Below are 25,701 nucleotides of genomic sequence, written 5' to 3'. Positions count from 1 at the left end.
ACAGATGAAACGCAATGAAACAGTGATGAATTTAAGCAAAACAAAGAAAATTCTCAGAAAAGTTATTTGATATTTTTTCTATGTGTATTTGAACCAAATCTGTGTAGGAAAGTTAAAATATTGTATACCAGGAACCTAAGGAACTGAACTCCCACTTCCATTTTTGTAGCAAACTAATTGTATGATTAAATAATTCATTTTACCTCTCTTGGTCTCAGTTTCCTATAAAATGAAAAGCATTTTTTAAAAGTTGGTCCCTGATTTTCTATCATTTGTGTTCTCAGAGATATCTGATTATTTGTATTTTGATTAACTGATACTTAAGTTCATGCATGTATCCTGAAAAAACAATGACATAATAAAATATGTACAATTCAGTTCTGCTGTCTTGAATTTAGAGTAGATAAATAAAATAATTTCACTTTACCAGTGCAATTATCTCTCAATAGGTAGTGCTATATTAAAATCTGGAAATTTCTTCTTCTTCTGGCACTTATTCAGTTGTGAGTTCAAAAAAACATGCCAAGATTTCTTTTTTAATCCCTCTAGTTAGAAATCCAAAATTATAGGTTTAGTGATCTAAACTGAAAGGAAAATGGATTGTTGTCCTGTAATGGAGGAACTGCTGGAGAAGACGTAGAAAATAGAAGGAAGTGAGAGAAATTAAATTACAAGTGTACCATATGATTTGATCAAGATGAGTTTTGGATTGGGCACCTGTTAGCAACTGGGCAATTGAAAACATAAAAGACAGAATGGAATGGAGTGCCAAGAAGAAGTAGTCATCTCCTCTTAGCTGGCAGAGGCAACTCCTGAAGGGAATGAAATTTCTACAAAATGCAAATTGAACTAAGCTGTTAGTCAAGGAAAATGCAGCCCTAAGGAGTTGCTCAACACCTCAACTGAAATAGACTGGCTCATGCTAGTGACTTTTTAGCAGTTCTTATGACTCTTTTGAATGCAGAAGAATTATGAATATGGACAGGAAGATGAAGTAAATTTTATGCCACTTCTTTTCAGAAGAACTTAAATCCATTCTGCTCCCTTTCAGTACCACTATGGAGAAAAAGTGGACTCTCACTCCTCACCTCTGCTCATTTGCACCTAGTACCCTTAATGACCCACTTTTTTCCATGAAACTTTTGCTAAATACAGTAACTCAAAATGCTCCCAAAACTAAATTCCTGCTATGTAGTTTAGAACATGATAATTCCATTATTATTGAATTTCTATTAATTTTATTATTTGGCCAGATTATAAGATTTTTGCACTCCCTACAGAGCCTAGCACTGAACCAGGCAAAAATCAAGTCATTTCATTCATGGCTCCATTTGACACTTTCTTGGCAAAGATGCAAGAGTGGTTTGTCATTTCCTTCTCCAGATCATTTCATACATGAGGAAAGCAGGCTTAAGTGATTTGCCCAGGGTCACACAGCTAGTACGGTTTGAATCAATGATAAGTCTTCCTTTTTCCAACCCCAGGGTTCTACCCACTTCACCATCTAGCACTTCACATAGCAGTTACTTAATAGGCTCTTGAATTAACTGATATCTCATTCTGCCTGTGGAAACATTTTTCTTCTCATTTACTTTTTTTTTCCCCTAATAACAAACTCAGATTACCAGCATGCTAATAATTCAATCAACCAATTTTTAAGGCATCTATTTAGATAAAGTTATCATTGGTGGGGTGGCTAGGTGGCATAGTGGATAAAGTACCAGCCCTGGAGTCAGGAGTACCTGGGTTCAAATCCGGTCTCAGACACTTAATAATTACCTAGCTGTGTGGCCTTGGGCAAGTCACTTAACCCCATTGCCTTGCAAAAAGCTAAAAAAAAAAGGATATCATTGGTGGAGAAGGGCAACTAGTTGCCACAGTAGATAGAGTGCTAGGCTTAGAGTAAGGGAGACTATTTTTTTGAATTCAAATCTGATCTCACTTACTAGTTGTATGACTCTAAATAAGTCATTTAACCCTATTTGCCTCAGTTTTTTTAATCTATAAAATGAGCTGGAGAAGGAAATGGCAAACTACAACTATATCTTTCCAAAGAAAACCCAAAATGAGCCACAAAGGTCAAACATGAGGAACAACTTTAAACAAATAACAAGACTCTGATGAAAAATTTTGGTGCAGTTTGAAAAATATTGACTTTGATTCCCATTTAGAAGAATAACAAAACAAAAAAACCCTTCAGAATTTGAAAAACAATCAGAATTTGATAAACATTACTTTAACTTTTTTAAAATTCTTCTATGCACTTCTTTCCCTTAATTCTAATTCCTCATACTGAAAATGATTAGTCTGTAAATTGAACACAGATGCATGTATACAATAATCACCTGACTGCTACCAAGGGGAGGAGAGTGGGAAGGGAAGGTGGAAGGGAAATATGTAACTTTAAAATATGCATATGCATGTAGATGAATATTGAAAAACTTTCATAACATATGTATGGAAAAATATCAATTAAAAATGTTAGTTAATAAAAAAGAAAAATAATGAATTTGGAGTCAGAGGACCTGAATTCAAATCACATCTCTTTCTTTGTGTGACTTTGAGCATGTTCCTACCCCACTTATGCCTCACTTTATCTGTAAAATGAGGGAGTTGGATTCATTCAGTGACATCTAACAAAAGTAATTGACCTCACATTCACTCAGAAAATCACAAATTAATATCATTTTTGTTGTATTGTATTTTTATTTCGCTAAGCACTTCTCAATTGTATCTGTACTAGATGACATTCTAAGTTCCCTTCTATATCTAAATCTATGATCCTATGACTTACTTTTCATTTATGTGAGAACTTAAAGTAGACTTGCACAGTCTAAGTACGTTTTTAAGAAAATTGTGCTGCTGCCATTTACTATAGCTTCTATGATCACCACTGAAGAGCAAAGGAACAGAAAAGAGTTTTCAATATGCAAGCATAGTTGAGTGCTATTTTCCATTTTTAGAACCAAAACCCCCCCTGATATATTCATCATCTGAACCTGTGGCAAGTGATTTGCACAGCATTTATCATATCACCTCTCAGTCCTTTTCCAGCATATGGTCTATTATACACAAATGATTAAATGTATTTTATACCATGGGGAAAATATGCATTCCAATAGATAGAGCAAATCTCTCTTTCTCTCCCAGAAAAGTTAGCTGAGAATACTAACTGATCATGTGGGACTACCAAAAAATGAAGTCCTTATACAGAAATATCTAAAATTTAACCTTTTTATTCCAGGAAAATATGTTCTATGGTGATGATTTTCCTGGATAAAATGAAGGCCAAAGTGCTAAGAGATACAGGTGGAAGCTGAAATTCACATATTCTACCTCTATGACACATCATTATTTTCAAAAATAATTAAGAAAAATTTAATTTTTTTCTCTATTTACCATAGACATAGTTAATGATCCACAATCACTAGGCTATCTGTATGTTCAGTTTTTTATTGGATTTTTATTCTTTTTCATTTTTATTGATATTTTATTTTTCCAATTACATGATATTAAAGTATTCAACATTAATCCACTTGTATATCTATGTGTATATATACATATATTACATACTTTCTTCCACCCTCTTCCCCACCCAGTGACAGTCTAGTGATCATTGTACATGTACATTTGTATTTAACATGTTTACATTTTAGTCATTTTATATAGGAGGATTTAGGACTAAGAGAAAAGAAAGAAAATCATGGGATATTTAGGAAAATCAAGAGAATTTTTTTTTAAAAAGTGAACATAATGTTCATTCAGATTCTGTGATTCTTTTTTCATCTGGATGTGGAAGGTGTTGTCTATAAAAGATCTTAGGGTTGTCCTAGTTCTCTGAACTGCTGACAGGAGCTGCATTTATCACAGTTGATCAACTCACAATGTTCTCTTGGTTCTGCTTCCCTCACTTGGCATCAGTTTGTGGTAATGTAATTCATGCTTCTCTAGAGTCTGATGATTCATGAGTTCTTCTAGAACAATATTACTCTATAACGTTATATACCATAACTTGTTCTGCCATTCCCCAATTGATGGGCATCCTCTCAATTTCTAATTCTTTGACATTACAAAAAGAGTTGCTATTATTTTGGAATATGTAAGACTTTTCCCATTTTTTTATGATTTCTTCTGGATAGAGGCCCAGTATTGGTATTGCTGGATCCAAGGGTATGATCAGCTTAATTTTTCTTTGGACATAGATCCATATTGCTCTCCAGAATCTTTAGACTGGTTCACAACTAAACCAACAATGCATTAAAGTCCCAATACTCCCACAACCTCTCCAATATTGGTAATTTTACCTTTTTTGTTATCTTAGCCAATCTGAAATGTGGGAGATGGTACCTAATGTTTGCATTTCTCTCATTAGTAATGATTTGGAGCATTTCTTTGTATGATTATATTAAACTTAAATTTCTTCATTTGAAATCTACCTGTTTATATCCTTTGACCAATTATCAATTTGGGAATGACTTGTAACCTTGTAAATTTGATTCAATTCTCTAAATGAGACCTTTATTAGAACACTAGCTATGAAAATTGTATCCCAGCTTTTTGTTTTCTTTCAAATATTGGCAGCATTGATTTTTTAATTTAATATAGTCAAAATCATTCATTTTGTATTTTATAATGTACTCTATTTCTTGTTTGGTCATAAATTTCTTCCCTTTTCAAAGATCCAAAAGTTGGAGTATTTCTTGATCTAATAATTGGTCTATGGTATTGCCCTTTATGTCTAAATTCATTACCCATTTTGACCTTACTTAGGGTATGATATATAGGTTTAAGCCTAGTTTTTGCAATACTATTTTATAGCTTTCCCAACAGTTTTTGTCAATAGTGAGTTCTTATCACAAAAGCTAATGTCTTTGGGTTTATCAAACAATAGATTACTATAGACAGTCCTTTACTACTGTTTCTTTTGTATCCATTCTAAATCACTGGTCTATTACTGTATTTCTTAACCAGTTCCAGACAGTTTTGGTGATTGTTACTTATAGTATAGTTTTAGATATGGTAGTTAGACCATCTTCCTTTATGTTTTTTTTTTATCAGCTCTCTTGATACTCTTGACCTTTTGCTGCTCCAGATGAATTTTGTTACTATTTTTCCTAACTCCATAAAATAGTTATTTGGTAGTTTGATTCTTATGGCACAGAATGAGTAATTTAATTTTAGTAGAATAATCATTTTTATTATATTAGCTCAACCTAACCATGAACAACTGTCATTTTTCCAATTCTTTAGATCTGACTTTATTTCTGTGAGAAGTGTTTTCTAATTGTGTTCATATAGTTTCTGTATTTGCCTTGGTAGATTCCCAAGAATTTAATATTGTCTGAAGTTACTTTAAATGCAATTTCTCTTTCTATCTCTTGCTCTTGGGTTTTATAATTCATATATAGAAATGCTGATGATTTATGTGGATTTATTTTATATCCTGCAGCTTTGCTGAAGTTGTATCTAATTTTCTAATTGTTTCAAGTAGGTTTTTAGATGATTGTCTAGGGTTCTCTAAGTATGCCATCATATGTGCAAAGACTGAAAGTTTTTACTTCCTCTTTGTCAGTTCTAATTCCTTCAATTCCTTTTTCTTCTCTTATTGCTAAAGTTAACATTTTAAATACTATATAGAAGAGTGGTGGTGATAATGGGCATCCTTGTTTCACCTCTGATCTTATTGGAACTGCTCCTAGTTTGTCCTCATTGATGGTTTTATATAGATGCTGCTTATTATTTTAAGGAAAACTCCATCTATTCCTATATTCTCTAGTATTTTTAATAGGAATGGATTTTATATTTTGTCAATGGCTTTTTCAGCATCAATTGAGACAGCCATATGATTTGTTAATTTTGTTATTGAGATGTTCCATTATGTTGTGTTTTCCTAATATTGAACCATCTCACCTACTGGTATAAATCCAATCTGATCATGATGCATTATCCTAATAAAAACTTGATATAAGCTCTTTGCAAAAATTTTATTCATGATTTTTACATTAATGTTCATAAGGAAGATTGGTCTATAATTTTCTTTGTTTTGATTCTTCCTGGTTAGGTATAGGTACCATATTGGTGTCATAAAAAATAATTTGTTAGAACTCCTTCTCCTATTTTTTAAATAGTTTATATAGAATTGGAATTAATTGTTCCTTAAATGTTTGGTAGAATTCACTTTGTAAATCCATTTGGATTTGGGGATTTTTTTTCATAGGAAGTTTATTGATGTTTTCTTTCATTTCTTTTTCTGAAATTGAGTTATTTAAATATTTTATTTCTTCTTCTGTTAATCCAGGTAGCTTGTATTTTTGTGAATATTCATCCATTTCACTCGGGTCATCAAATTTATTGGCAAACAGTTGGGCAAATTAACTCTGAGTTGTCTCTTTAATTACATCTTTTTAATTTTGCTTAATTTCATTGATGATGAGTTCACTCTTTTCATTTTTGATACTGGCAATTTGGTATTATTTTTTTCTTTTTAATCATATTAACCAAAGGGTTATCTAATTTGTTGTTGTTTTTCATGAAACCAACTCATTTTTATTTATTAGGTTAATGGTTTTCTTTTACTCAGTTTTATTAATCTGTTCTTTGATTTCAGAATTTCTAATTGGGTATTTAATTGAGGAATCTTTAATTTGTTCTTTTTCTATTTTTTTAGTTACAAACCCAATTCATTGATCTCCTTTTTCTCTATTTTATTTATATAAGCATTTAGAGCAGTAAAATTTCCCCCAAAATTGCTTTGGCAGCATCCCATAAATTCTGAAATGATATCTGATTGTTATCATTTTCTTGGATGAAATGATTGATTTTTCCATGATTTGTTATTTGACCCACTCATCCTTTAAAATTAAACTTTTTTAATTTACAATTGATTTTTGACTTTCAATCCATGACCCTTTATTACATATAATTTTTGTTACATCATGATCTGAAAAGTATGCATTTATTATTTCTGCCTTTCTGCATTTTATTATAAAAATTTTATGCCCTAATTTATGGTCAGTTTTGATATGTGTCATGTACTACAGAGAAAAAGGTATATTTTTTCTTTCCCCATTCAGTTTTCCCCAGAGTTGTAGCATATCTAAGTTTTCTAAGATTTTATTCACCTTCTTAATTTCCTTCTTGTCTATTGTGTGGTTAGATTTATCTAATTCCAAGAAAGGGGGGTTAGGGCCCCCATTATTAAGAGTTTTGCTGGCTATGTCTCCTTGTAATTCATTCACCTACTTTTCTAAGAATTTGGATGCTATACCACTTGGTACATATATGTTTAATAATGATATAGCTTCATTGCCTATGGTGTCTTTTAAGAAGATGTAATTTCCTTCCTTATTTCTTTTAATGAGATCTATTTTTGCTTTTACTTTGTCTGAGATCAATAATGCTAGCCCAATTCTTTTACTTATACTGAAGCTTAGTATATTTTGCTCCAGTCTTTTACCCTGCACATATCCCTCTGTCCCTTTAGCACCCCAACCATGGTAATTAAACCCTCATTAACTAAAGTATGGATTAAGGCAAGATCACTTCCTAATATTATGCCCAACCCTTCTAAATATTCTCTCACCCTCTGCCCCTTTTGTACTATAACCTTAACTAAGGTATCTAGTAAAGTAAGGTCACTTCTGATTTAATTATATAGCATCTCTATGTACACTAAGTACTGGGACACCCTGAAGGACTTTCTTAAGAGCTTTAGAATTGATTGTAAAGCATTGAGACACTGGCACAGGACTACCCAGCATAGGGTGTCTTCAGCTGAGAAAGTATTAAGCTCTATGAACATGGCAGAATTAAAGTAAATCAAAGGAAATGTGAGATATATGTCTAGAGTAAGCAACCTGGGTTATTTGTGCCTGACCTATGGTAGAGCATCCTGAGTACATTTTAGTTTGATCAGTCACAGTTGAACAAACTGTAATTTGTCTCAAACATAGTGATGTCATTGTGGTCTTCGATAATGAAGGATAAGACCCAACCATACCCATATACTCTAAATACAATTCCTTCAACTATATTCAGCCCTTTGACTCTCCTTAAGAGAAATACAATTCTCAAGTTACAAGTATTATCTTCACCTGTAGAGATGTATACAATCTCATATTCTTGACTAGAATTTATTTTTCCCCTTTCTATTTACCTTTTTATGCATCTCTTGGATCTTGTATATGAAAATAGAATTTTCTGTTCAAATCTGGTCTTTTTATCAGAAAAGTTTATCCTCTATTTATTGAAAATCCATCTTTCCCCCTGACAGAACATGTTGAATTTTGCAAGGTAATAAATTCATATCATATTCCATTCCAATCCTTTAATGTTGAAACTGATAAGTCCTATATAGTTCTGATTGCACTTCCTTTGTATTTAAATTGTTTCTTTTGGGTTGTTTGCAGTGATTCTCCTTTATTGGAGAATTCAGGAATTTTTCTATGATAGTCCTTGCAACATTTATCCTGCGGTTTCTTTCTGTAGGTGTTCAATGTATTCATTAAATGACAATTTTGACTTCTTGATCAAGCATATTAGGACAGTTTTCCATTATAATTTCCTGAAAGATATTCTCCACACTTTTTTTGATCTAGGCTTTCTAGTAGACCATAATTCATAAATTATCTCTCCTGAATCTATTTTCCAGGTTGTTTGTTTTTCCTAAAAGGTATTTTATATTTTCTTCAATTTTTTCAACCATTTGATTTTGTTTGATGGAGTCATGGTGTCTCATAGATTTTCTCTTTCTCCAATTCTAATTTTTAGGGTTTTATTTTCTTCAGTTAGCTTTTGTGTTTCCTTTTTCAGTTGGCTAATTTTACTTTTCAATGAATTGTTTTCCATATCCAATTGACTAATTTTACCTTTTGTTGAGTTACATTCCCTTTCCAGTTGGTCGATTTGACTTTTAAATGAGTTACATTACTTTTCCAGCTGGTTAATTTTATTTTTTTTTAGTTAATTCCTTTTTTCAATTAGTTAATTTTACTTTTTTAAGGAGTTAATTTATCAAACTGTCAGGAAGAGGGCATAGATTCCTCCAAACTTTTATCCCAAAGATAAAGATACTTAGTGCTAAATAGATAAGTGTTTCTAGTCATTGTCCTTCATTATCAAAGACCAAGATGACATCACAGTGTTAGTGATGAATATGCCTGACTGTGGCTGAGCAGACCAATATGAACTTGGAATGCTCTACATTACATTGGACCCCAGTAGTTCATATGAACAGCTGGGGTGGTTACTCTATCTTTGAGCTGCTTCCATTCTGCCTTGCTGATGGAGCACCTGTATATTCTTGGTGTTAATTGTTAGGCCAAAGTTAGGATAAGCAGCAAAGAATCAACACATACTTTGAAGCATGTATTGAGTGCTCAATCATTTATAAACAGAAAAGCAGGCACCAACACTCCCTCTACTCTGGTGGTAGCTTTTAACTTTTTCAAGTTGAAGAATTTACTGGCAGTGCAGCAGCTGACCTAGAAGTCATGTTCATTCTCAGTGAAGGTATTTGATAACATGGCTGGAAACATAATGCTAAAAATTCTGGAAGCAAAGCCACAGCCTTTTTCACTTCATTGTTGACCAGGAAAGTTCAAGAGCATCATCCACTATCCAGAACCTGGGAAAGAAAGCACACTGTCATGAAATTGTTATATAATACTGATGAACTTCTTCAGGCAAGCAAATTTTGACATAATTTTCCAAAAACCCTCATGTCTGACAGTATCAAAGGCCTTGGCCAGATCACAAACATTAGATATAGATTTCTGTTCTGTTCTTGGCATTTTTCCTGGAGATGTTGAGCAGCAAACACCATATTGACTGTTCTTTGACCCTTTCTGAAGCCACACTGGCTCTCAGGGAGTTGCCCATCTACCAAATGAAGGATCAGCTTATTGAGAAGGATTCTGGCATGAATCTTATCAGTAATATCTAAAAGAGAAATGCCTCTGTGATTGTCAGATATTGTCAATCTATTCCCTTTAACTTTATAGAGATGGACAGTGAAGGTATATTTGAATGCCTGAATGCTGTTCATAATCTGCAAAATTTCAGTGAACTTTTGTATGAGCCTTGGACCCCCCCCTCCACCTTTTTAAATCTCAGCTGTAATAGAATCAGCACCAGTAGCTTTGTCACATAGTCAGTGGCTTCTGCTTTGATTGATGATGGTCTGTTTTGAACCCTACAGTGTTCAGTTCATTTCTCTAGGATCATGTCTAAAATCAATATGACTCCATCAACCCTGAGTAGTTGAGATGCACCATATGTCTTTGGCCTATAAATAGCCTTCAGGACTTCATAAAAGTACTTTGGATTTTTTTTCTACTGCATAAAATTGAATTTCATTTACCTTCTTACTGAACCAAGAATTGTACATCTCTCTAAGCTTCAATTGTACTTTACTATTGAAGGAATGATATACTACCTTCATAGAAATGGATGAGTTATCCTGCTGGTAAACCTCGTGGAGTTCTTGTTTTTTCTTTTATCAGACTCTGTATTTCTACAGCATTTTCATCAAATCTGGCTTGTTGTTTGTGAGTATTCTGATCCAGATGAGTAAATGCAATACTGTACACCAAATCTCTGAAAGCTGTCCACTCCTTTTCTACTTCATTATTGCCAACTATGTGTTGACTCAACTTTCTCTCCAAGTTAGCAACAAACTGTTTTCATTCCACTCTAATCTCTTGACATTAATTCTTCTAGTGATCACTTTGCCTTGGGGCTGCCACTTCAATTTAATGTGAATATTTAGCTTGGAGAGGATGAATCTGTGATCAGTCCAGCACTCTATACCTCACATTGCCTTTGTCACTGTCATATCCTGTCTGTCTCTTCTTATAATGATCACATAGTCTATTAGATGCCAATGTTTGGTATAAGGATGCATCTAGGAAGTTTTAATGCATTTAGGTAAACATAAGACTATTTTGTGGTAAGAAAGTCATGAGAAGCACAAGGCTTCAATAGCAGCTAACCATGCTGTTATTATTTCTATCTCCATTCCTCCCAAGGACTCCCTGCCATATCTGGTACTGTGAACCTACTCCAGCACTAAAATCATCCACAATTATAAGACTGTCCTTTTTTGGTACAATGATGATAAGGGTCTCCAGGTCTTCAAAACATTTTTCTTTAACTTCATCTGCATTCTTCGTAGTGGGAATATAGGCACTGAAGAGGGTGGTGTGGCATTTTCCTTCAAGTGGCAATCTCACTGTCATGAGCCTATTATTCATAGTCTTTGTTAAGCATTCAAGTTTGATGACTAGTTTAACTAGTTTTGATTGCAAAACCTACATCTGTTTCACAGGGCTCCCCTTTGCTGTGTTGCTCCAAAAAAATATGTATCCAGTTCCAACTTCAGTAAGTTGTCCTTCATTTACTATCCTTATTTCACTCAGACTGTTTTTTGGGTATGATTCCTGCTGAGTTCTCTTGCAACAAGAGTTGTTCATCTTTCAGGTCTATTGAATCTTGTGCTGACTCTGAGTGTGCATATGTTCCATGCACCAATGATGAGTGGAATCTTCTTTTGAAGAAGTTTTAGTATTTTTGTGTGTATGTGTGCTTCTACTGCAGGCTGGGATCTCAGCCTGCCAAGATAATCAGGCCATTGGATAAGAAGCCAATTTTTAGGGCACTTTTTCTAACCCATTTATTATACCAGGAGGTAAGTAGACAAGGAGATCCTTAAAAGGCCACTCAGACAACCAGGGGACTGCCAAATTCCACTGCTGCTTTCTTTATTTGTTTTGGGGTTTATTTTGGCAAGTAAATGGGGTTAAATGACTTGCCTAAGTTCACAAAGTTAGGTAATTATTAAGTGTCTGAGGTCATATTTGAACTCAGGTCCTCCTGACTCCAGGGTTTGATCTCTAGCCATTCCACTGCTGCTTTCAATGAGGAAATGACCCTATGACCTGGGCTGCCTGTGTGCAGGGTTGTGACTATAACTCCCAGTATATCCACACCTGCTTCTTCCTCACCTGACTGCCACCACAGGACTGAGTTAGGAACAGAACAATAGTAAAGGTCTTGTCTTTCAATTCATGTATAAATTGGATTTAAGTGAGGTAGAGTTGCATGGAATCATAGGCCTCACTCTCTCTCTTCCAAAATCATCCATGGTCCAGTGACAAGACAGAGTCAAGACAACTGGTGATTTTGGGAAGACATTGTAATCTAAAAAAGTGTAAATTGCTTATTTGCCTCAAATAATGAAGTAAATCAATAATAGTGTTAGGACTAGTATAGAGATCTTCATAATCTAATATTCTTTACAATCAGTCAATCAATCAAGAAATATTTCTTAAGCTCTTTAAAATTACTGGGGGTACAAACAAATGCAAAACAAAAGAAAGAATACCTCAAGAAACTTAACATTGCACAGAGATGGCCAAATTTCTTGGGTGAAGTAATAATTTTGATGTGTTTTCATTTAAGGGATACCAATGGTTATGCATGTGTGCATCTACTTTCACTTTGCTAGACTCAAACTATCTGAATTTTTGTAAGGTGAAGCATAATTGAGCTGGTTTTTCCACCTTTAGTTAGTTGTCTGCCAGTTGAGTGATGAATTTTATGTCAATGTTTGAGTTCTCTGTTCTGTGATGTTTTAAATCCTGTGGTTTATAAGAATAGATATCATTTCAAAATAAAGAATAGATATCATTTCAAGAAAAAGTTCAAAAGGGATAACTCTTAAAGAGTATATTCCAGTAACTGTTAGAGATACTGCCGGTGATGGTTGGTGTGGGGATGTCAAGTGTTTCAGGAATCATAGAGGTCTACAGTGAAATGGGATCAGTTGTACCAAAGCACAAGGTAAAGTGAAATTAAAAATGTTAAGAACTTTTCCTCTTACATTATTCTTTTATCATGTCTTTTTTCTTTTGATCTGTTTCTTCTTTCACAACTAGGACTAATACAAAAATATATTTTATGTAACAGCGAATGTATAATCTATATCAAATTGCCTACCACTTTAAGAAGAGGGGAGGAAAGGGAGAGAGGAAGAAAATTAGGAACTCAAAAACTTGCAAAAATTAATGCTTAAAATTATCTTGACAGTAATTAGGGGGAAATAAAATACTATTTTAATAAAAGAAAAGCAACAAAAGAACTGAAAAAGTATTGCTATATTATAGTTTAATTAATCCTCAAAAAACAATAAAAGGCCAGTAGAGGGTCTTGGAAGCGAGAAGGGATTTTAGTGATTTCCCAGTGTAGTAAAGCTTCTTGAGGATGGAAGAACTGAAAGATCATATTTGTAAGCTGTTAAAAGACTCATTTTAAAAAAACAATGTTTTGTACTGTCTTGTCTATCACAGCCAAGGCAACACAAATACTGGAAGATTAAAGATGGGGAAAAGGTCATTTTTGCTAATGTTTTCATTCATGCTTTTATTCAAGGGTATGCTAAAGTATAGGTGAACATGTAGAATGTGAGCATTTCTATATAACTATAAAAATCTATCCCCGCTAAAAATATCTGGGAATGTTTTTAAATATCTAGTAGGTCTAAAATTTTGTTCTTATTAATAAATGGTGAATTCTGATAAATATAATGATATATACTGAGAAGCAGAATTGTCCTGGAATTGATATATTTTCAATTCTATATGGAATGCTCATTTTCACATCTTTCTTTATTCTAAACCCACATTACAAAAGGTTGATAACTTTATCCAGGTGCCCCCTAGTGCAGCCTAGCAGTGAGGCTTCATGTCTCCAATACAAGAAGCATGGGATAGTGTCCCCTCTACCTCAAATGCAAAATCCAACTTTAAAATCAAATTAAATTAAAAATCATGAAATGGACTGGAAAATGATCAAAAATAAAACAATAATAACAAAAGAACCTATAATAAAAATTTATTATACTGACAGGGAAAATCAAAACACAAACTCAGAAGAGGACAACAGTTTCAAAATGGCTACTTGCAAAGCCTCAAAGAAAATTCTAATTGGTCTCAGGCCCAAAAAGAACACCTGGGAGAACTCAAAACAATTTTAAAAATCAAATAAGAGAAGTAGAAGGAAAATGGGAAAAGAAATGAGAGTGATATAAGAGAATCACAAAATAAGTCCATAATTTGGTACTGGAAGCACAAAAAAATGGAAAAGTCCTGATTTCACTTTGAAATTTCCACATTCCATTCATATATCCACCTGGATCATCTTACCATCTGCCTTATCTCTATCTACTTTTACCTCTTGGGACTTAACTCTCAAGATCAGAACCCTAAAGTTAAGTCATTCAATTTTGGAATGTCTGTTATAGAACTGTCAACTTTACTGGTGAGCAAAAATTCATCTAGGCTATTGTAAAATCCAATTTCATATCTTTCCATCCATTGGTGCCACCTTACAATCTTTCACCACATGACACACCATCTTGACTACTTTCTGCTTCCTGTACTGAGCACAGTAAACTTTTACCATTGCTTCTGGAAAAGAATGACTCCCCTTTGAATCACCTCCTCATTCCTGTTACATCCCAGAACAAAATTCCCTTTCCTAACTGCTTTTATCAATAGAAAGATGAGAGAGAAAGAAAGAGGGGGGGGGGAAGGAAGGGAGAAAGAAACAAAAAAGAAAGAGAGGAAGGAAGGAAGGAAGGAAGGAAAGAAAGAAAGAAAAAGAGGAAGGAAGAGAAAATAGATACATACATGTACACACATATGTGTCTGTGTATATATGTATACATATATATCTCGGTATATGTATATATATGTCTGTATATATATATATATATATATATATATATATATATATATATATAGTTATATATGGGGGGTATGAATAAAGTTACTTTAGGCAGGGATTATATCATTTCTGCATTTGTATTCCTAGTACTTAGCACAGTTCCTTGATCATAGTAATTACTTCATAAATTTTTTTTCACTCATTCATTCAACCATTCCCTAAAACATACAGTATAGTACATTTAAACAGTTGTAACATGAAAAGTGTCTCATTAAAAGAAGCTAGTCTGTATCAGAGAGTTGGGATGTTTGAGATGGTTACTAAATAAATAATAGAATAATTGATAAAAAAAATTTTATTTCACACACACACACACACACACACACACACACACACACACACACCATTGCTATTGAATAGTAATGAAGGGAACCATACCTGCTAAAAGTGAAGAAAACAAAACAGTTTAAAATTTAGCTATGGAGAAAACTGACTGGGGTCAAAGGAAATAGCCTTTAAAATGTTGGGGACAGTTAGGTGGCACAGTGGATAGAGCACTGGTCTTGGGGTCAGAAGGACCTGAGTTCAAATCCAACCTGAGACACTTAACAATTATCTAGTTGTGTGACCTTGGGCAAGTCACTTAATCCCATTGCCTTTCAAAATAAAAAAATAAAATAAAATTTAAAAAATAAAACATTTTATATATCTATGTTTATATTAGGGTTTGATCACATCACCATATAACCATTATTTTTTCCTGCTATGAGATAAGATTGGAAATGAGGAATCCAAAAAGAATGCAGCTGGAACCTTCTAAGAGCTCAGCAGAAATACTAGGAAACCCTACTAATACTGACCCTTTTCTTGACTTTATCAGTCTAAAGAAAATGGATTGATTATCTATTGGAACTATGAAGAAGAAAATCTAGAATCACTCAATTCAAACCAGATGTTCGCCCTTCTAAATTATCTGTTATGAAAGCAAATAAAAACAAAGATGACAGACTCTTCTCTCTATTAATTCAAAAACAAATTTAATAGGGATCAAAGAGACATGGCTTCAATTGCAGCTCTGCCATTTGCAAATTATATAAGCCTTGGAAAGTCACTTTAATATTTCTGAGTTTTTAATTTATCTATTGAATGAGGATAGAAAAAAGTCATCTCTAAGGTCTCTTTAAGTTTTAATGTTCTATGATGCTTTGGTCTCAGGATGAATATGCCTAATTATTTTGTTTCTCCTTTCTAACCATTAGTTTGAAGAAGAGTCTAGAGAGAGTCCAGGCATAAGTAAAGTGAATCATTATTGGGATATTTTCTGAAATGGTGGAGAAAGTTGATCGATCAAGAGAGCAGGACCTAAAACTTGCCTGCACTTTTTGCATAGTAATCCTTCTCCTGGCCTATTCCAGTTCCCACTATGGGTACCCTGCCTCCCCACCCCAATTCCTTATATATATATTTTTTTCTGTCATTAAGCTCCCTGAGAATGGAGACTGGCTTACTTGTTGGTGTTTATATTTTTAGTGAAATATTTGAAATCTATTGTCATTATTTTTTCCCTTCTTTAAATTAAAAAACCCTGACTTCTTAAATTAGTTTTGAGGGAAAGTTTAAGTTCCAAGAGAATGAGGGAAATCCACATCATTAGCTTTTCAAAATTGCTAAGTTATACAAAACATGAAAATGTTGGCCCTTTCCTTTTACCATAGAAATGGTTAGTGTCTTTCTTTTTGAAGTCACTGTTATTTAAATAATAATAATAATAATGAACATTTATCTAGTGCTTATTCTGTATCAGGCTTTCTGCTAAGAACTTTAGAAATATTATCCTGTTTGGTCATCACAGTATCACACAAGGTAGTGCTATTAGTATCACCACTTTATAGATGAGAAAACTGAGATAAAGAGATTAAATGACCTGCCCTCAAACACTAGTAAGTTTTTGAGGTCCATACTCTATGCACTGTGCCACCTAGTTGCACCTATTATAGTTGCTACTGTTTTCAATACTCAAATGACTAACAGTTGCACATGAAAACAAGCATATTCTAATGAGAATGTTTTTAAAGTCTTGTGTTACAAAAGTATGTGTACAATTTTGCCAGATTATTTGCTGATGAGGGGGGTGGGCTGGGAAGGGAAGGTGGTAGAAAAATGTGTAACATAAACATGCAAGTGGATTATTGTGGAAAAACTTCCATAACCTGTAAATGGAAAAATAAAATAAAATCTTAAATTAATCTTCACAGAATTCCTCTCTAATACATTATTGTTACCTGGAAGCAATCTTGGTTCTCAAAGGCAATGGCAATGGAAGGCTAGCTCTAACAGGTTCTAACATTCTGGAATGAATATGACCTAGGAACAAGTTGAAAACCAAGCTAGCTAATAATAGAGAGGCATATCACCACAAATTGGTTGACCACTTACTGAAATTTTTTGACTATGCCAAACAACGAAATAAAGTAAAATTAAAATGGTCTTCAATTCAATAGGGCCCTCTTTTTTCAGAGCAGGAGGAAATAAAGGAGGCTATGAATTATACAGTTCTTGGTCCATCAACAACTTCTATTTTACTATTGTACATGAATGTGAGCTCCTTATACAACGATAAGAGACTAAACAAATGGGTGAGAGAAGTGTCTTGCCCAAAATCCCACCCATCCACATTGGAATATTCAAACCTCTTCCAAACCAGGGACAAAATTCAGTTCTAAAGAAAGTGACAAGGAGCTCTATATTAATTATATAAGTAATTTAATAATCAAAGTAGGATACTCACATCAGGGAAGTCTAGGATGACAGTTAGACAACATGTTGGAATTCCCATAAAGACCCCTTCCCTCTACTCCCACCAAAATCCTGTGGTAATTCTAGGAATCTGACCGAGGAAGAAAGAGTTATAGAGTATGATAGTGCAAACTGGGATTGATATTTTTAGATGTGCTCTCTATTCCTGGCCTTGAGTCCCAGATACCTGAGTGTCATATCAATGTTATTTTGGCTAGAGTCCTGAGCATGCAAGGTCTTGTTCTAGTCACTATTGTCATGATCCAGTCAGTATGTTTTTGTCCTTTTTTTGTTTATATAAATCTTGGTTTACACCATTCATAACTCTCATTTATAGAAACTTCATAGAATTATTATTATGACTTTCACCAAAATAATCTTTTGTAACAAAACCGACATTATTCATGATCTTTACTACTAAAGACTTTTATTAGGAATCCTATATTATGACTTCCACTGCTTAAAGAGTACACATTATTATGTTTTTCACCAGTAGAAACCCCAAAAGAAGTTAAATCGTATCAGTCTTAACATTCTTGTTATAACAGAACCAGAAGAACTATGAAGAAAATAAAAATGGTAAGACTTAAACACTGTTCAGATCATAGATCCATTCACAATTCCAGAAGACTGATGCCAAAGAAGAGGAGGAGGAAGAGGAGGAGGAAGAAAGTGGAGGAAGAGAAAGAAGAGCAAGTTGAGAAAGTTATACATCATAAAGATCTGAATTTTTTTATTTTCCTTTATTTGAGTTCTACTATGAATGTGAAAATTTCCATTTAATTTGTTAAACTGGGAATTTTTTAAATGAGAAGGAAAATGAAGTTGAAAAAAATGGTAGGCTGCACATAATGACAGCACAGAACTCTGAAGGAGAACAGGAATAAAGGATATCATCTCAGTAAGAGAAAATGTCAATAGCGAAATATAACAGATGGACATCTGGAGTGCTTTGCTGATATTTTAGCTATGTCAGGAGAAATCAAAAAATGTTTCTAGCACAATGAATAGACTCTACTTTTAGGAGAATGTGGATATTGATTGGTTGCAATTTTTATTTTCTTTCCACTCCAAACCATCTTCTCTTCCTAACTTTCCCATTACCATCAAGCACACCACCCTTCTGCAAATCACACAAATTTGTGATCTAAATTTCCCCTCTCTCATCCCCATATCCAATCTGTTGCCAAAGCCTTTTGATTTTACCTTAATAAAATCTCCCATATATTTCACCTTCTCTCTTCTGGCAATGCCACCAGCTAGGTATAGGCCTTCATCACCTTACACCTGGCCTGTTTCAATAGGCTTCTGGGTGATTATCTTGCTGCATCTCTCCCCACAACAATTCATTCCTTCAGCTTCTAAGAAGATCTTCCTAAAGCACAGGTCTGAAAATGTCACATACACACACACATACACGCAACACTTACTATCATCTTGAAAATCAAATATAAAATCCTTGATTTGACTTAAAAAATCCTTCTCAATCTGGCCCCTTCCTATCTTTTAATCTTCCATTTTATTCCCTTTCATAACTCTTCAACCCAACAACATTCACCCATGTACTGCCATTCACATACAACATTTTGTCTCCCAGTTCTCTGTATTTTCACTGGCCATGCTTCATGCCTGAAATTCCCTCACTTTTCATCTTTGTCTTTTGACTTCCTTCAAATCCCAGCTAAAATTCCACTTTGCAATAGGAAGCCTTTTCCCATCTGCCTCAATTTTAGTGTTTTTCCCTTTTGATTATCTCCACTTTACTCTGTATGTATATATCTTGTTCATGCATTATTGTTTTCATATTCTCTCCCCTATTAGACTGTGAACAACTTGTAAGCAGGGACTGTCTTCTGCCTTTCTTTGAATCTCCAGCATGTAGAATAGTGTCTGGCATAAAGTAGGTGCGTAATAAATATTTATTGACTGGTTTACTGCATTGTTAAAAGAAACTCCCAAATCAATGAGTTCACATATTCACTTGAGTATTTGAGAGTATTAAATAAAGATGAAGCTATGTTTTACTGCATTGTAGAAAGCCAAAACTACCAAATGACACAATCCAGTTTATTCATGGCAAATAATTAACCTCCATGTTGCTAAGTGATTGACAACAGCCCTATCACTGAAAAAAGAAAACTGGGTTCCTCAGAGACTCAACATTTGTACAACATTCAGCCTCTCTCTTGGTCTTTATCTTCTCAGGTCTTTTACTCCAGGTAAGGTTCCTTCTGATGGAAGTCATGAGAGGGAGATTGAAAAGGGAACTCATGAGAAGGAAGGCTTTTGTGCTAATCATAGTACCTTTTCTGACTGGAAAGCTGGAGTCTGTTTGGGAGAAGACAGCGAGAAAGAGGAAGTGGACAGTAAAAAACCCAAGAAAGACAACACTTTCAATATAACAAAATACTGCAAACAATTGGCAATTTTCAGTTATCAAAATTGTGGGTTTTGCATTTTGTATCCTCTCAATCAGGAAAAAATTCTTTTTGAATGTTATACAACATACATATAAAACAAGATAGAAAAATATATTATAAACTTGTAACAATGACTGTAAATATATTATCTTACATGTTTCTCATAGGCAATAGGTTGGTTGTGGTACATACATAGCATGAGACTACTAAGATAGTAAAGAATAAACAAAATATATGTCAGTTCTATGGTAGCATATAAAAATTACATAATACTGTCAGAAAAAAAGTTTTAAAACTACATATTTTCATAAGAAATAAACTCAATAGGGGTGGCTAGGTGGCATAGTGGATAAAGCATCGGCCCTGGAGTCAGGAGTACTTGGGTTCAAATCCGGTCTCAGACAATTAATAATTACCTAGCTGTGTGGCCTTGGGCAATCCACTTAACCCCATTTGCCTTGCAAAAACCTAAAAAAAAATAGAAAGAAAGAAAGAAAGAAACTCAATAAAGAATGATAATATTGAGAACCAAGGCATTCAGAGATTTCAAAAGTCATGCTTTTTTTAGTTGATTCAAAATTTTGTCAACTAAATTTTCAAAAGTTTGTTAGAGCAATCGTTACTCATAAATGTCATGCATGTATTTCATAAACTTACTTTCTTCCCAATAAAAGACTTTGGATAAACATCTAAAATGTCCAGCTTTTATCATAGGTGAAATGAAACTGGAACAAATACTGGTATCAATTTAGCAAATCTCTCCTCAAATCATCACCTCTTTTCCATCCCCTCATCCATTACTCTTCCCTGCCCCAAAACCATCCCATCAATATTCACAAGGCATCTAGTACCTACTGCTATAGGATTCCCCAACTCAGGTCTCATTTTTCAGGCAATATCTTGGGTACTAGAACTATGTCTCCACTCCATCCTAGCAAAAATTGTTCTTACAGAGCATCTCACAAAGAAATGAGTAATTCACAAATAATAGAGAATGAATGAATTCAATGAATGAAAAAAAGTTTTTCACTGTGTTCATTATGTGCACATCTCTACATTAAATATCAGTAATACAATATTAAAAAGTAAAACAAACCCTGCTCTCAAAAAGTCCACATTCTTATAAGGAGAGACAGCTGCAGATGTATTTCAGCTGCAAGAGAAACAAGTGGTCTTTGGGGTTGCTTTTAGGGTGTAGTAGTAAGGCAGACTTCTCAGAAATATTTACTTTATAAAAGGAAGCAAGGCTAACCCAATGGATTAGGAAGAGGGGAAATAGGATTTCGGATACAGAATCAAGTCAGGCCATTGAGAAAATTATTTTTGTGAAATCCCTTCCCAGAATTTCTAAAATCATAGTATTGAGGCAACCACCTTCTCTACCTATATGGTCCATTCTTTTGTTAGAAATGAAAAAGCAGTTTTTTACTATTTGAATGAGATTGCAGACCACAAACTGCTGAAGGTATTCTGTGAGTTTAAATTCCATTTTACGTGCTAACTTGTCATTTCCCTAAACTGTCAATAGGGAACTCCTGGTACAACATCTCCACAGATATGGAATGGCAACTCCTTTATAATTTATGGTTTTAAAAAGTGCTTGAATGGGTCTGTAATTTGTCTGTAATCACACAGTTACTGGTTATCAATGGAACCAAGTTCTTCCTTACCACTACACAATATTGCTTTCCCATAAATTCCATCAGATGACTAAAACCTACAAATCCCCTATAAAGATTTTTTGCTTTAGTTGCTTCCCATTAGGAGCATCATAATTCTTCCATAATTCTCTTTCTTCAATTTTTTTTTTTTGTCAAGGCAATGGGGCTAAGTGACTTGCCCAAGGTCACACAGTTAAGAATGAAGTGAGGTCAAATTTGAACTCAGGTCCTTCTGACTCCAATGCTGGTGCTCTATCCTAGGGCTATCCAACCTTAGGTTATCTAAGGGTCACATTAAAATAAAATAATTATTCCAAGACTAAACCCAAAATAAAAAATGCAGTTCACTAATGTAATAGTTAATTTGTAGCCTTACCTTAGGTTTAGCAAGCACTATGAAAAGTCATGGTACTTTTAACTTCTTAGAAAGTGGGGAAATGTGCATCATCAATATGATTGGTGAAGGCTTGAAGCACAAAAACAAACAAAACAAGAAAGCAACAATACAACAGTATAAAAGTAGGTACATACTGACTAGTCTGCATTGTACAGACAGAACATCCCACGATCGATTGAAAACTGCAATATATTCCATATAAAACACCAAAAAAATTAACATCAACAAGATTATTTATTGTTAATGGAATTTTAAAATCTAATATGTATTCCTTGCAAATTATTTTTTCACTCATGAAATTAAAACCCACAGGTGGGTTGTATAAAATCACATTTTAGACAACCCTGCTCTATACACTGTGCCACTTAGCTGTCCTTCTTCCATCATTTTCATCCTTGACTGTACCTTGGCATTCACATATTAAAGAAACACATATTGAATACAAAGCATGGTACCAGATACTTGGGGTGTGGGTGGGTGAACTGTACAAAGTAATGGAAGACTGGATCTTGCTTCAAGAGTTTAAAAGTCTGGTAAGAGACGTGAGAGCTCTGTTACATTCCTCTCTCATGCCACCTACAGCCAAAGTGTCACCATTTCTCTTGTCATCCTTCATAATACCTCTTGTTGTTATGACCCTCATCTAAGATGCTCTCCTCACAAATCAATCAACCTTTAAGGTCCACTCAGATCCCAGTTCCTCCAGGAGAAACATGCCCCACCAGGTTCAATCAATAATGTCCTCTTTTTCCTCTAAATATCTATAGTGTTGATTATTTCAACAACTCAACTGCTATTTTATTTTGTTATTTAAATTCTGCAGAGGCAATTTGGTGCTGTGAGGAAAACACTAGTCTTGGAGTTAACAGATTTGGGCTAGCATCCCAGCTGTAAATCTTCATAAATATATAACCAGGGGAATTTTTACTGATTGTCCCCCTCTGCCTAGAATGCTTTCCCTTCTCCTGACCTCCCTGGCTTCCTTTACATACCAACTAAAATCCCACCTCCTAGAGGAATCCTTCTTCAACCTGTCTTAATTCCAGTGTTTCACTCTGATAATTCTTTTCTTTTCTTTTTTTTTTTTTTTGGCTTTTGGTTTTTGGTTTATGCAAAGCAATGGGGTTAAGTGACTTGTCCAAGGTTACACAGCTAAGTAATTATTAATTGTCTGAGGCAAGATTTGGACTCAGGTCCTCCTGACTCCAGGGCCAATGTTAGCCAGCTATCTCCTTTGATCATTATTTTCTACTTATCCTATATATAGCTTACTTTGCATATATTTACTTGCATGTTGTCTCCCTTATTGATTGTAAGTTCTAGAGGGAAGGGACTGTCTTTTGTCCTCAGGACAATGCCTGGCACATAGAAGATACTTGATAAATATTTATTGAACTGAATTGAAAAGTCACTTAAACTTTGTATCTCAATTTCTTCATCTAGAAAATGAAAATAGGAATACTTTCACTATTATTCCATGGGGTTGTAAGGAAAATGCTTTTTAAACTGTAAAACACTACATGAAATTCAATTATTCCTCAAAGTAAATTCTTATTTTCATTTACAGATAAGTTTTGTATCTCCAACAAGAATATAAACTCTTCCATTTCCTATCTAACCCACTCACCTGATGCTATGTTTTGAATTTATTTGTATCCACCTTGTACTTCTTTAATAAATGAATGCCAATGTAGATTTAAGGTGGAATAAAGGATGAAAATAATTTCAAGCTGTTGTTTTCATAGAATCAAAGCAATGAGAGCAGTCTTAGAATCAGTATTCCATTCTCTTTTTTGTAGATAAAAAAAAATTGAGACCCAGAGGGACTGTATGACTTACCCAAGTCACAGAGCTATTAAATTTAATTCACTCATTTTTTAAGAATAGAGTTCCAAAAAATTTATTTAATAAAAAATAATAGCTAGCATTTACATAATACTTTAAGGTTTGCAACGTACTTTGCAAATATTACCTCTTTTTATGTTAAAACAACCCTGAAAGTTAGGTACTATTATTATCTCAAATTATTATCACCACAGAGCTGTCAATTTAGTATCTAGGCAACATCTATCACCTTGAGGGCTTGGCATTCCTTTTTTATCACTACCCACTATGGCATTATGGGAAAGGAACACAGATCTAAAGTGGAAAGGACCACAGAGCCGGTCTAGTCCAAGTCTATAACTATTCAATAGAAGAAACCTTCATCCTGAAAATAAAAAACAGTGAACTGAGAGGCCATTTCAGGACCCCTACCCTGAGGGATAGGATTCTCAAAACTATGGCTTCCTAGGTGTGCATTTATTTCTGGTGCCTTTTTGGACTGTGTTTCAATGAATTTCTGGATATGTATACTGCTATTCTTCCTAAATCTCTTAGGTACCAAGCTTGGTGGGTATGCATTAGCAATTTTCTACTTTCTTTCATAATTTTGGTTGAAAGCACTTTTGGCTGAATTTGCAAGACTCAAGGAAAATGAAATATTCCATCTTTTTTCCAGGAGCCTGTCATTCCTTTTTCTTGTTAAAGCCATGGTCCAAAAATCTAGCCCTTGCTTTCAGACTCCATTTATTAACCAGTTGTTCACTTGTCGAATCTGCCTATCTCTTAGGATCTTGTTTTCAATCTGCACTAGTCATGGAATTCAATACAACAAATGATAATTAAGCACTTATTAGATGTCAGATCTTTATCTTTGCATTCCCAGTACTTAGCAGAGTGCCCTTATAAATGCTTATTAATTTGATTGCTTGGTCATTATAGTAAAAGGGTAATTAAATTTGGAATCAGTTCATAAGACTTGAATTCAAATTTAAATTCTTCACTTTGCATCTATGTGACCTTGGGTAGGTTCTCCCATGACCTCTGTTTTCTCATTCATATGATAGGGAATTAAAACAAGATGCTATTAGAATTCCTTTGTTATCTAAACAGTATGATCCCATGAGTCTATGGAGGAAAAAAAGGAAAGGGGAAGATGTAGAAACCTAATAGGGAGAAAGAAAGAGATGAAGCTACTATGAATAAGTTGACAGAATGCAAAAAATATATATAAGGTCAAAATGGATAAATTATTTAGACATAAAGGGTAATATCATAAACAAACTAGGAGAGCAAGGAATACTTAACTTGTTAGATCTATAGAAAAGGGAAGAATTTATGACCAAACAAGAGATAGAGACATTATGAAATGCAAAATGGGTAATTTTGATTACATTAAATTTGAAAGTTTTCACAGAAATAAAACTAATACAAACAAGATTAGAAGAAAAGCAGAAAGTTGGGAAACAATTTTTATAGTCAATGTGAAGTACAATATTAATACTTGTGTAACCCCTGTGTAAAGGGGGTCTTCGACACTTCTGGACCCCAAGAAGCTTCTCAGTTTGGCTAACACCCCTAAGTCTGGTAACATCCTGACAGGGCTCAAACAGTTGACCCTGAGAGTCATGAGATATACCATAAATTTTATCTGAGACTCACCTTATGTTCTTATTAACCTAATCCTTTTGCTGCTTCTGCAATATTCCTACTCCCTCCTAAAACTGCCTCCCCCCTCCCCAGGTTCAGCTGGAGCTGTGAAGCAGTAAACTTTTCCTGACCTAAGTCTCCCTGGTATGTGACTGTCTTGTACCACAGTACACATGTTAGACCTAAAGCAGACCCTGATCCCCTTCCATCTTTTATTGGTCTCTTATCTATA

Source organism: Macrotis lagotis, chromosome 1, assembly GCF_037893015.1.
Source record: "Macrotis lagotis isolate mMagLag1 chromosome 1, bilby.v1.9.chrom.fasta, whole genome shotgun sequence".
NCBI lineage: Eukaryota > Metazoa > Chordata > Mammalia > Peramelemorphia > Peramelidae > Macrotis > Macrotis lagotis.
This window is presented reverse-complemented; position numbering follows the sequence as displayed.